The sequence below is a fragment of the Nicotiana tomentosiformis genome, chromosome 7 (genome assembly GCF_000390325.3).
Source record: "Nicotiana tomentosiformis chromosome 7, ASM39032v3, whole genome shotgun sequence".
In the NCBI taxonomy this organism is placed as follows: Eukaryota; Viridiplantae; Streptophyta; class Magnoliopsida; order Solanales; family Solanaceae; genus Nicotiana; species Nicotiana tomentosiformis.
Genome location: NC_090818.1, coordinates 100,081,474 through 100,093,593, shown reverse-complemented (window position 1 = coordinate 100,093,593; position 12,120 = coordinate 100,081,474).

Genomic DNA, 12,120 nt, shown 5'->3' with positions numbered 1-12,120 from the left:
CTTCAAAGGTACAGTGGGCAAGGAAAAGCTACGGGAGCGAAAGGCTATGGGAGCTATGCCGGAGGGCGTTTTAAGGCTATATGAGTGATTAAGCTACTACAACCGCGCCAAAAGCGCACGTTAATGTGCTTACCATTGAAGGAAAAGCTTCAGACGAACATGAAGGCCGTGAGGGTCATGGTGTAGTTGACTAGTATGGGTCAACTACAAAGTTAGACACCAGAGGGTGCAAGTACGGAGGCACTTTCCAAGTGAACACCGAAAGGAGGTGAAGTGCAGAGGCACGCTTGGAAGATACTTGGGGGAGAAGTGCATGGGGCACGACTCCTTTTGAGAAAGGACTTCGAGGAAGTCCAACCCACAGGACAAAGGGAGCCGAAATATACATACCTAAGGGGGCAGACTCCGGGATGTCGTAGGCCATGATGTGTCATCGGGGACAATGACATAATGAGTGTGGGAGGATGTCACAACCCGCACTTTGGGGTTGTGACTTCGGCCAAGAACTGGTGAGAAAAAGGCTTTTCTGATGTAGACTTGTCTACTCAGGTAACTTGGGCTTTTTAATTTTAAGCATATATAAGGGGGGTATAGGTGATGAAAGCTCCGACCTGCCTCTCCCATACGTATTGCCACCAAGCCATATTCAATGAACTACCTTGAGAGAAACCTCAAGGGTCTGCCTGGATGACTCAAAGGAGTGTCCCAGGTATCCATACGAGTTAGGGAACTCTATGGACGGCGCAATGCCTTTGAGCTAGCGTTGGGCACCAAAAGGGCGCTGGAGGTTGATATGTGGGACGGCTGTGCCTCGCGGGCTGCCGAAATGTTGGACAAAGACCTCCGTGCCAATTGGATACTTTATGCACCTATCTTAGGGGCTTTATGTGTCGACTTGTGAGCATGGCTTGGGTTCAACCATATGAGCAAGGGTCAGTTGGCCTAAACGTGCAGTTGTGGGGCGACACTGTACTATTCGGAATGGAAGTGTGTCGCGAGGGCTATGTATGGGCATAGCACGAAAGACGCGCATGACAATGGCCAAGGACTAAAGGTTGCCTTACTCGGGCGAAGCACAAGCCGGTTGTGGATGCACTAGGCGAGTGTCAAGCTTGAGGATTAGTATGTGCAGGCGAGAGCGATGCTCAGTCTTAGGCGAAGGACAAGACATGTCCTAAGCCAAGCCCCAGGGCACACATGGATTATGATCCTAAGACGAGAAGCGCCACGACATGTCTAGGGCCAAGTGCCTAGACATCTTACATGCGACACAATTGGAGCATGCCTTCTAGGCAGGCTTCACCAACTATCACAAGATCGTGCTTGAAAACCTGGGAAAGGAGATAGGTAGGCCTGCAGCGAGGGGAACTGCAGGCGGCGCACAGGAAATTCAGTGCCGCTGGCGAGCGTAAGGAAACGGGCCCGTGACACGTGGTATCAGAGCTGATTAAAGTCATACTATGCCATGACACAATGTCAAGGCAATGGTGGAGATGGCGAGTGCATTTTGGATGTCAGTGCAGAGATCATGTCAAAGCAGAGATTGATGTTCATATGCCACCAGAAATCGAGAACCCGATACTGCTGGTCAAAGAAAGAAATGGGTGATTCCATTTTCTTTCGAAAGTCTAGGTTTCTATTGAATGAGGTGATATGCCGATGAGTTGGATGGTCAAGAGAAGGCCATGTTTGCCAGGTCGTGCAACCATATTGCAAAGAGTGGGAGCCATGGACTATAAACGTTGGGCTTGATCATAGCAAAGATCTTGCCAAGGATACGTGCAACGCATCCATTGAGTGTCTTTCCTACGAGATATACTTTTGTACTGCCTGAGGGCATTGCCAAGGTGAGGAGACGCATTCGAGGGAATAGCGAAGCTTCAGCTTGGGCGGATTTCCAAGTTGGAAGATGTCAACATTCTGGAAAGGGGTACGCCGAATGACCGGGGACCGTTGAGAGTCCAAGTGTATGGCACAACCGGATCGGGAAGCCTTACTAGCAGGACCAAGAGAGTACCTGACTATAGGGCGAGTAGTAACCTACTACCGGAAACATTGGGTACTTGTTGAGGAAGTGACAGTTGGAAAACAAAGAGCTTTATTCGGTAGTGCGGCGATGCTATGACTTTGAGAATATAGTACTCACCAAGAGTCATCCCAAGAGTGTGGGAGGATCCCGCTTATGCAAGAGGCATGGGGGCGAAGTTGTGAGTCCGGAAGCAAACACATCTTCAAAGGTACAGAGGGCAAGGAAAAGCTACGGGAGCGAAAGGTTACGGGAGCTATGCCGGAGGGCGTTTTAAGGCTATGTGAGCGATTGGAAAAAGACCTTTGTGCCAATTGGATACTTGATGCACCTATCTTAGGGGCTTCATGTGTTGACTTGTGAGCATGGCTTGGGTTCAATCATGCGAGCAAAGGTCAGTTGGCCTAAACGTGCAATTATGGGGAGACAATGTACTATTTGGGATGGAAATGTGTCGCGAGGGCTATGTATAGGCATGGCGTGAAAGACACGCATGACAATGGCCAAAGACTAAAGGTTGCCTTACTCGAGCGAAGCACAAGCCGGTTGCGGATGCACTAGGCGAGTTTCAAGCTTGAGGATTGGGCTGTGCATGCGAGAGCGATTGTCACGCCCCAAACTCGGGGAGCGCGACCGGCGCTCAACCGAGATTTCCTTCTACCCATCTCATCCATGAATAAAGAGGAGATGTACTCCATTAATCAATCACTGAAAAGATTTTACTAACAACTTCCTTTTTATTCTCATTAGCAGCTTCATTCTTAATTTCCAAAACATTAGTAGTTTATAGAATTAATGAAAAACATGATTTCCAAATACCAACATTTATAGTTCAATTCCCAACTTCAACCACAACCCACAACCTGTCTACAGGGCCTCTAAATACAATAGAAGAGTAATATGAAAATGCCGGCAACAAGGCCCCAGCTATACCTTCAAATACAGTACATGAGAAACAAAAGATACATGACACCGAAATGAAGTGGGGATCACCAAATCAGCTGAAAAGAGTGTACTGCTATCACTGATCAATGTCGCCTGCTGAGGAACCACCTGCATCCATTAAAGATGCAGCGTCCCCGGCAAAAGGGACGTTAGTACTGTCGAATAGCACTAGTATGTATAGTTAAAAATCCTCTTTCAAAATAGAATGCCCATATAAGAAAAGGCAACACATAGAAGCAGCAAGTCACAATCAACTATATCCAAATGTCCAGTTAAAACATAATAATTTTTTAAAATACGAACTTCATATATAATTTTTGGTTGGGAGATTATTAGCACCGATATACCACCGTCTTTGTTAGCACGGAGTCCGAACATGCCCGATCGGCTAGGCCATCTCCCCACTGACAATGTGGTTTGACAGGTGATGCGAAAGAAAGTTGTTACCAAGAGTAGTACCACCATGTGCGCAACATGGCGTCTGATCTCCACCCGATTAGCTAGGCCGCCTTCCCACATATGCCGTGTGGGTTGACTTTTCCAATCCACAAAGGTTCCAGTTTCATCCCAATTAAGGGAAATAATATCACAATTTCCTAAAGGTTCCAATTTTATCCCAAATAAGGGGAATAATCACAATCCACTCCTACACCGGCACGTGTAGTTTCAGGTATGGGCCTTATGACCCACCCTTCCTCGGTTTTGCTAATGATGCTCCCAAAAATATTTTTGATTTGATTTGCAAACGAAAATATCATAAATACAATTGTACTCATCTCAACATCTTTCACATTGTATAAATTCTCATTAGTATTTTCAGTCATTCACAACGACAATATTTCCTTGGCTCATTAGGCCATTGACAAGATTCTTTATTCATGGAGCAATGGCCGTATTTCATATTCCACACTTTCACCTCTTTTAATTTCAAGATCACCATCAAATATCAAGATATAGAATATTCCAAAAAATTGCAACTTTAAGTTCATTAGAAATGAACAATTTAAGCACAATAGATTTCTTTCCAAAAAAATAGAGTAAAATAATTGGCAATTGATACGCAAGTTCAAATCATCAACAAGTGACACCCTATTTATTCTTGAAATACTTTCCCCCAAAAATGATAATGTACAATTTTGACTCATGAGTATATAGAACTCGAATCACACTGGATATATTTATAAAGCAAGACATTAGTTAAAGCAGCCACTTATGGGCATGAATTGAGTATAAAAGCCTTAAGGCAATTCTATTTTCGAAATCGTTTTTAGACAATCGAGTCGAGGTTCATTTCACATTCTTTATCGCATTCTCTCAAATCAGTTGCACTACTAACTACAATCATAACTTAAATTTTGGGCACGTTGGCCACACACTATATCCCCAATTCAATTATTTCGTTTCCAGCCACCTTTATAGGTTATCAACAATAAGACATTTCCAATCAAGACTTTAGGTACACATATGAGCAATTATGAGTCTTAAGCATATCGAGTTTTTCTCACCCAATTGGTATACTAGTTTTCATTTAAAACACAACCCAAAGCCACACCATTTTAATACGCAAACCATACTTTGAACATCTATCTTTTGACATAAGGCTCATTCGGAATAAACAAGTTTATAGGGAGTAACCCTGAATATAGAAGTTAGGAATTTTGAGCCAATCATACTTGATCTTACGGAAACATTATGGATATCTATTCTAAGAGAGAAAGTTTAGCCAACATACCTCGCTTTGAGCTTTCCTTAAATTACTTCAACGTTCCGAAAATTATAGCAATCCCAATCTATTTTGAGACATAACAAAATTGAACCATAATTAGGAAGATATTCATGGTCTCAGCTCATTTGAGCATTTTATCAAACACTAGGTGTGCAAATTTAACTACAAGGTTCTTTTACAAGATTTTCTTTACTTCACAACCCAATCTCTACTTATTTGAGCTCAAGAATCTTCCCACAAACCTTATTAGTACAAGCATGTACAAATAATACTCTTATACCCAAGAATCATACTCCAATTCAACCTTCTTTTACCCAAATTCGTAATTGAAAAACTAGGGTATGGAACTTTACCTCTTAGATGAAGATCTTGTGGGTTTTCCTTGTTAATCTTCCAAGATCTGAGCAAGACTTGATGAATAATTAGCCTAGGGTTTCCTCTCTCTCTAAAATACTCTCTCTTCTCTCTAAAACATCAGATTTTTGCTCAAAAATGACCCAATGCGTGTATTTAACGAAGTAGGGTCGGGTTTTAAAAACCCAAAAATGGAGCTCCGGGACAGGTTCTGCGGTCGCATATGCGACCTCATAATGGTTATGCGGACCGCATATTGGTCGCATAATTGGTGTCCAAAATATCCAAAAAATCTGTCTGAGTCTGCGATCACTATGCGGTCCGCATAACTATTATGCGGTCGCATAATACACCACAGAACAGTTATGCGGTCGCATAGTCAACCGCATAATTGCTCCCAGATTAACCCTCTCCTGCCTCACTTCTGCGGCCATTATGCGGCCCGCATATCGATTAGCGGTCACATAATGGACCGCATAAACGCGCTTTTCCGCCAAAAATTTTCCTTTACTTTTCGGTGCATTATTCAACCCAAAACGTCCGAGCCGCGACGAGCTTAGCTGAAGAGTTTCTAAAATCCTTAAACATGTATACCTACTCCGGCACCACGAAACCTTGAATTCATTTGCGAAATTTTACTGGGTTGTACACTTAAATACTTAAAAAATTTTCAGGGTGTTACATTCTGCCCCGCTTAGGATCATTCGTCCTCGAATGAGGGTAAAAAATTGTCATTAGCATCAAATGTGTCCCAACTCACTAGTAGTTTCAAAATTTGGCGAACTCCCTAAATTCCCAAAAAATTTGCCAGAGTCTCCCCTGTAACTGGGCCTATCTACCTGTCAGAGTAACACCAAAAAAACTGCTAACAACACATCCACAACTCATCAAAGCATCTCTATGTATATCAACATCACTAATTTCTACATTACATGCATTACATTATCTCAAGCAGCATCTGGACAAGAATCTCACATATATAAATCGTAACATAAAGAGAGTGCGTTTCGATCCACAATCATTTAACTATACACTCAAGTGAGAACATTTTATTTCCTTAATACTTTTGGCCATCAATGTGGCCTCCTCGACTTACAGGCTTCGCCATAACACATTAACAGAGACAATCTAAACTCCCAGACTTTTCTAACAAGGATAGCAAATAGTTGCTCTTCACAATTCCATTATCCATTAACTTCACCTTATTAGACGTGGACACATGAAACTCCGGGTACACGGAGAAAAGAAATAGGAAAATATCATATTCATAGTTTGGCCTATTTCCTTCAAGATTTCATAAGGCCTAATGTGACCACATCTACTACACCATTATTAACAATTCACATAGCATCCTCATGGAGAAAATATATTGAGAATAACCCATTCATTTTCTTCAACTCTAAATCTCCACGCCGAACACCCAAACTAAACCTTTGGCAACCTCCAACAATTCCTCTAAGATGTGCTAGCATGAATATGATCATAAAATTTTCTATCCAATATATTTGATCATGGAATGATGCTTCTTCTTTGACATGTTTGAACCTTTAACCCCCATAGGTTTACTAAAAATAGGAACAACGAGGTTCGAAATTGGGTTGGAATTATTCAAGAATCCATCAATGTGCTGAGCCCGACATTTCAGGAGGTTATATCCTAAGATACATGAAGGTCACTACCAATAACGCTGACATGGTGATTCATTGTGGTGACATCATTGGTTCAACAAACGATTCATAGAGTTGCCTAGTAGGCATTGATAACGTAGGGAAAATATTCATGATTCTGAGATTTAAAAGAAATAAGTTACGAAAAAGACATCAACAATTGTTTCATTCCATTCGTGCCTTATTTGGCAATAGTAGGTCTCAAAGAGAGATAACACTTATGTGACACCAGTCGCATCCTGGAGTGTAGGAAAAATCAGTTTAACTCGAAATAAGAATATTCTAGCACCCTGAATGTGATATGGGTTTCAAAATACATGAAGTTGCATTATGCTCTTAACAGTAACTAGCAAAATGAATCTATGCCACAAGCCTACGAGGATGAAAAAGAAGTTAAGCACCTGTGATATTATTATCATTCTGACATCTTAACCCTTCGCAATAGTCGATCCTATATGAGAGGACTAGAGATACAACAAACTTGTCTTTCAAATCAATATGCTCATCATAAAGCTATTTAAATTTCAACCACACACGAGTGAAATCATGTAGATAGGACATCTTAATATTTGGATGAAATCATGTATTGGTTAGAGAGAATGTATACTTTGTTGTGAGCTAGATATGTTTTTGCCATAACAACTCTCAAGCTGCAATACTAGGTCACTTCATGTACAACTACAATGCTAGGTACAGAGTAAGTTACTTATTGAGGCATGATCTAGGTGGTCATGAAAGTCATACTGAGATGGGTAAACAACAAGATCTCCATATGAAGAATTTGTGATAAATCTCAAATTGCTCAGAAACTTTATGCGGATAAGTGGCCCCTTTCAATTGACATGTAGGCACATGATAGGTGCTGAGATATGCTCTCATGTTACTAGACAATGATACCACGTAGGTAATTATTACGATGGTGCGTGCATATGCACAAGTGAGCAGAGGTTATTCATTCGATTCAAAAGGTTCTATAAGAAATTCATCGGGTATAGTCCCTTGTTGAGAATTTAGGGAAGCAAATGGGAAGTATTAATCCTAGAGTTATAACTCAACTTTAAGGACATAATTATAGAGCTCAATTCCTCAAGGGGTTGTAAATAAGAGAATTTGTGATAGGGTGGCTTCACGAATAATGTGTCTCATTCAAAGAGTAGATAAGGGGAACGACTCATAAAGTTGTTCCAGTTCTATCCCAACTTCCATAATAGCATAAAGAGTGACATATGACAAAGTGGAACCGAGATCAATAAGAGCATACACATCATGAGATTGGACAGTCAATATACCTGTAACCACATCTGGAGAAGCCTCAAACTTTCGAAGCCTCCTCATAGCATAAAACCTGTGGGGGCCTCCCGAGCTCTGAATGCCACCCCTAGCTGCTCCACGCCCTGTGGGCGGTATAATGCATCTAACTGGGAGAGGCGTTGTGGATGTAGTTGCTATAGAACTGGCTGGCTGGGCCATACCCATGCCCAAGCTCTGGCGAGACAAATAACAATCTCTTTGAAAGTGATCCATCATACCACACTTATAGCATACTTGGGTACCATAGTGACATACTCCCGGATGACACCTCCCACACTTCACACAACGGGGATGAGGTCCGCTAAACTGATTCGTCTCACTGACCTGATATTTACCCTTTTTGCATACATCATAAGCATACCCCTTATCCTTCCTCCAAGCTTCCAATGCAGGAGTAATAATTCCAGCATCGGGTTGCTGTGTGGGCCTTTGGTATTGCCCAAAGCTATCACCCCTAACGCGCTGTTGAGCATACTCACAACACGACGTCAAATATTTCTTCCCGCATGACGGACACAACTGGATGGGTATACCCAACCTTGGGCATTTGTTCTTCTTGTGCCCCCTCTTTCCACAACCATAACATATTTCAAGAGTCATCCAACATCTCCCCAAGTGACTCTTCTTGCAAACCAAACAATTCGGCTCATTAGTACCAACAACCCTTTTTCGCTTCTCAGATTCTCTCACCACGCGATCCGGTGGTGCGGTGATATTGGTAGGAACAAAGACACTTCCCTTATCAACAAGTTCTTCCAACCCCTCCACGGCTCGACGCATTCTCCCAACGAACTCTTGTGTAATCTCCCCCAGATTAAATGGCGCGGTCATTCCCTCCTCACTATTTCGAAGTAGTGGATTACTCATCTGGAAAACAAAATGAGACATAATGAGGAAATTAGCTTCCTATCTTGAGCTCTATCGCACGATCTGGAGTATCAAAGAAGTGTTAAATTCCTAAATATCTAAGTAGCCTCCTCATTATAGATGTGGTCGACAATACACCAATAAGAAGGACTCAACTAGACACGGCTCCGAGATATCCTAGGACACTTTAAAACCTTAGGCTCTGATACCAAGTTTGTCATGCCCCAAACTCAGGGAGCGCGACCGGCGCTCAACCGAGAGAACCCGGCCGATCAAGCCTGTTAGATTTCCTTCTACCCATCTCATCCATGAATAAAGAGGAGATGTACTCCATTAATCAATCACTGAAAAGATTTTATTAACAACTTCCTTTTCATTCTCATTAGCAGCTTCATTCATAATTTCCAAAACATTACGAGTTTATAGAATTAATGAAAAACATGATTTCCAAATACCAACATTTGTAGTTCAATTCCCAACTTCAACCACAATCCACAACCTGTCTACGGAGCCTCTAAATATAATAGAAGAGTAATATGGAAATGCCGGCAACATGGCCCCAGCTATACCTTCAAATACAGTACATGAGAAACAAAAGATACATGACCTCGAAATTAAGTGGGGATCACCAAATCAGCTGAAAAGAGTGTACTGCTATCATTGATCAATGTCGCCTGCTGAGGAACTACCTGCATCCATTAAAGATGCAGCGCCCCCGGCAAAAGGGACGTTAGTACTGTCGAATAGCACTAGTAAATATAGTTAAAAATTCTCTTTCAAAATAGAATGCCCATATAAGAAAAGGCAACACATAGAAGCAGCAAGTCACAATCAACAATATCCAAATGTCCAGTTAAAACATAATAATTTTTTAAAATACGAACTTCATATATAATTTTTGGTTGGGAGATTATTAGCACCGATATACCACCGTCTTTGTTAGCACGGAGTCCGAACACGCCCGATCGGCTAGGCCATCTCCCCACTGACAATGTGGTTTGACAGGTGATGCGAAAGAAAGTTGTTACCAAGAGTAGTACCACCATGTGCGCAACATGGCGTCTGATCTCCACCCGATTAGCTAGGCCGCCTTCCCACATATGCCGTGTGGGTTGACTTTTCCAATCCACAAAGGTTCCAGTTTCATCCCAATTAAGGGAATAATATCACAATTTCCTAAAGGTTCCAATTTTATCCCAAATAAGGGGAATAATCACAATCCACTCCTACACCGGCACGTGTAGTTTCAGGTATGGGCCTTATGACCCACCCTTCCTCGGTTTTGCTAATGATGCTCCCAAAAATATTTTTGATTTGATTTGCAAACGAAAATATCATAAATACAATTGTACTCATCTCAACATCTTTCACATTGTATAAATTCTCATTAGTATTTTCAGTCATTCACAACGACAATATTTCCTTGGCTCATTAGGCCATTGACAAGATTCTTTATTCATGGAGCAATGGCCGTATTTCATATTCCACACTTTCACCTCTTTTAATTTCAAGATCACCATCAAATATCAAGATATAGAATATTCCAAAAAATCGCAACTTTAAGTTCATTAGAAATGAACAATTTAAGCACAATAGATTTCTTTCCAAAAAAATAGAGTAAAATAATTGGCAATTGATACGCAAGTTCAAATCATCAACAAGTGACACCCTATTTATTCTTGAAATACTTTCCCCCAAAAATGATAATGTACAATTTTGACTCATGAGTATATAGAACTCGAATCACACTGGATATATTTATAAAGCAAGGCATTAGTTAAAGCAGCCACTTATGGGCATGAATTGAGTACAAAAGCCTTAAGGCAATTCTATTTTCAAAATCGTTTTTAGACAATCGAGTCGAGGTTCATTTCACATTCTTTATCGCATTCTCTCAAATCAGTTGCACTACTAACTACAATCATAACTTAAATTTTTGGCACGTTGGCCACACACTATATCCTCAATTCAATTATTTCGTCTCCAGCCACCTTTATAGGTTATCAACAATAAGACATTTCCAATCAAGACTTTAGGTACACATATGAGCAATTATGAGTCTTAAGCATATCGAGTTTTTCTCACCCAATTGGTATACTAGTTTTCATTTAAAACACAACCCAAAGCCACACTATTTTAATACGCAAACCATACTTTGAACATCTATCTTTTGACATAAGGCTCATTCGGAATAAACAAGTTTATAGGGAGTAACCCGGAATATAGAAGTTAGGAATCTTGAGCCAATCATACTTGATCTTACGGAAACATTATGGATATCTATTCTAAGAGAGAAAGTTTAGCCAACATACCTCGTTTTGAGCTTTTCTTAAATTACTACAACGTTTCGGAAATTATAGCAATCCCAATCTAGTTTGAGACATAACAAAATTGAACCATAATTAGGAAGATATTCATGGTCTCAGCTCATTTGAGCATTTTATCAAACACTAGGTGTGCAAATTTAACTACAAGGTTCTTTTACAAGATTTTTTTCACTTCACAACCCAATGTTTACTTTTTTGAGCTCAAGAATCTTCCCACAAACCTTATTAGTACAAGCATGTACAAATAATACTCTTATACCCAAGAATCATACTCCAATTCAACCTTCTTTTACCCAAATTCGAAATTAAAAAACTAGGGTATGGAACCTTACCTCTTAGATGAAGATCTTGTGGGTTTTCCTTGTTAATCTTCCAAGATCTGAGCAAGACTTGATGAATAATTAGCCTAGGGTTTCCTCTCTCTCTAAAACATTCTCCCTTCTCTCTAAAACATCAGTTTTTTGCTCAGAAATGATCCAAAGCGTGTATTTAACGAAGTAGGGTCGGGTTTTAAAAACCCAAAAATGGAGCTCCGGGACAGGTTCTGCGGTCGCATATGCGACCTCATAATGGTTATGCGGACCGCATATCGGTCGCATAATTGGTGTCCAAAATATCCAAAAAATCTGTCTGAGTCTGTGATCACTATGCGGTCCGCATAACTATTATGCGGTCGCATAATGCACCGCAGAACAGTTATGCGGTCGCATAGTCAACCGCATAATTGCTCCCAGATTAACCCTCTCCTGCCTCACTTCTGCGGCCATTATGCGGCCCGCATATCGATTATGCGGTCACATAATGGACCGCATAAACGCGCTTTTTCGCCAAAAATTTTCCTTTACTTTTCGGTGCATTATTCAACCCAAAAAGTCCGAGCCGCGGCGAGAAGAATTT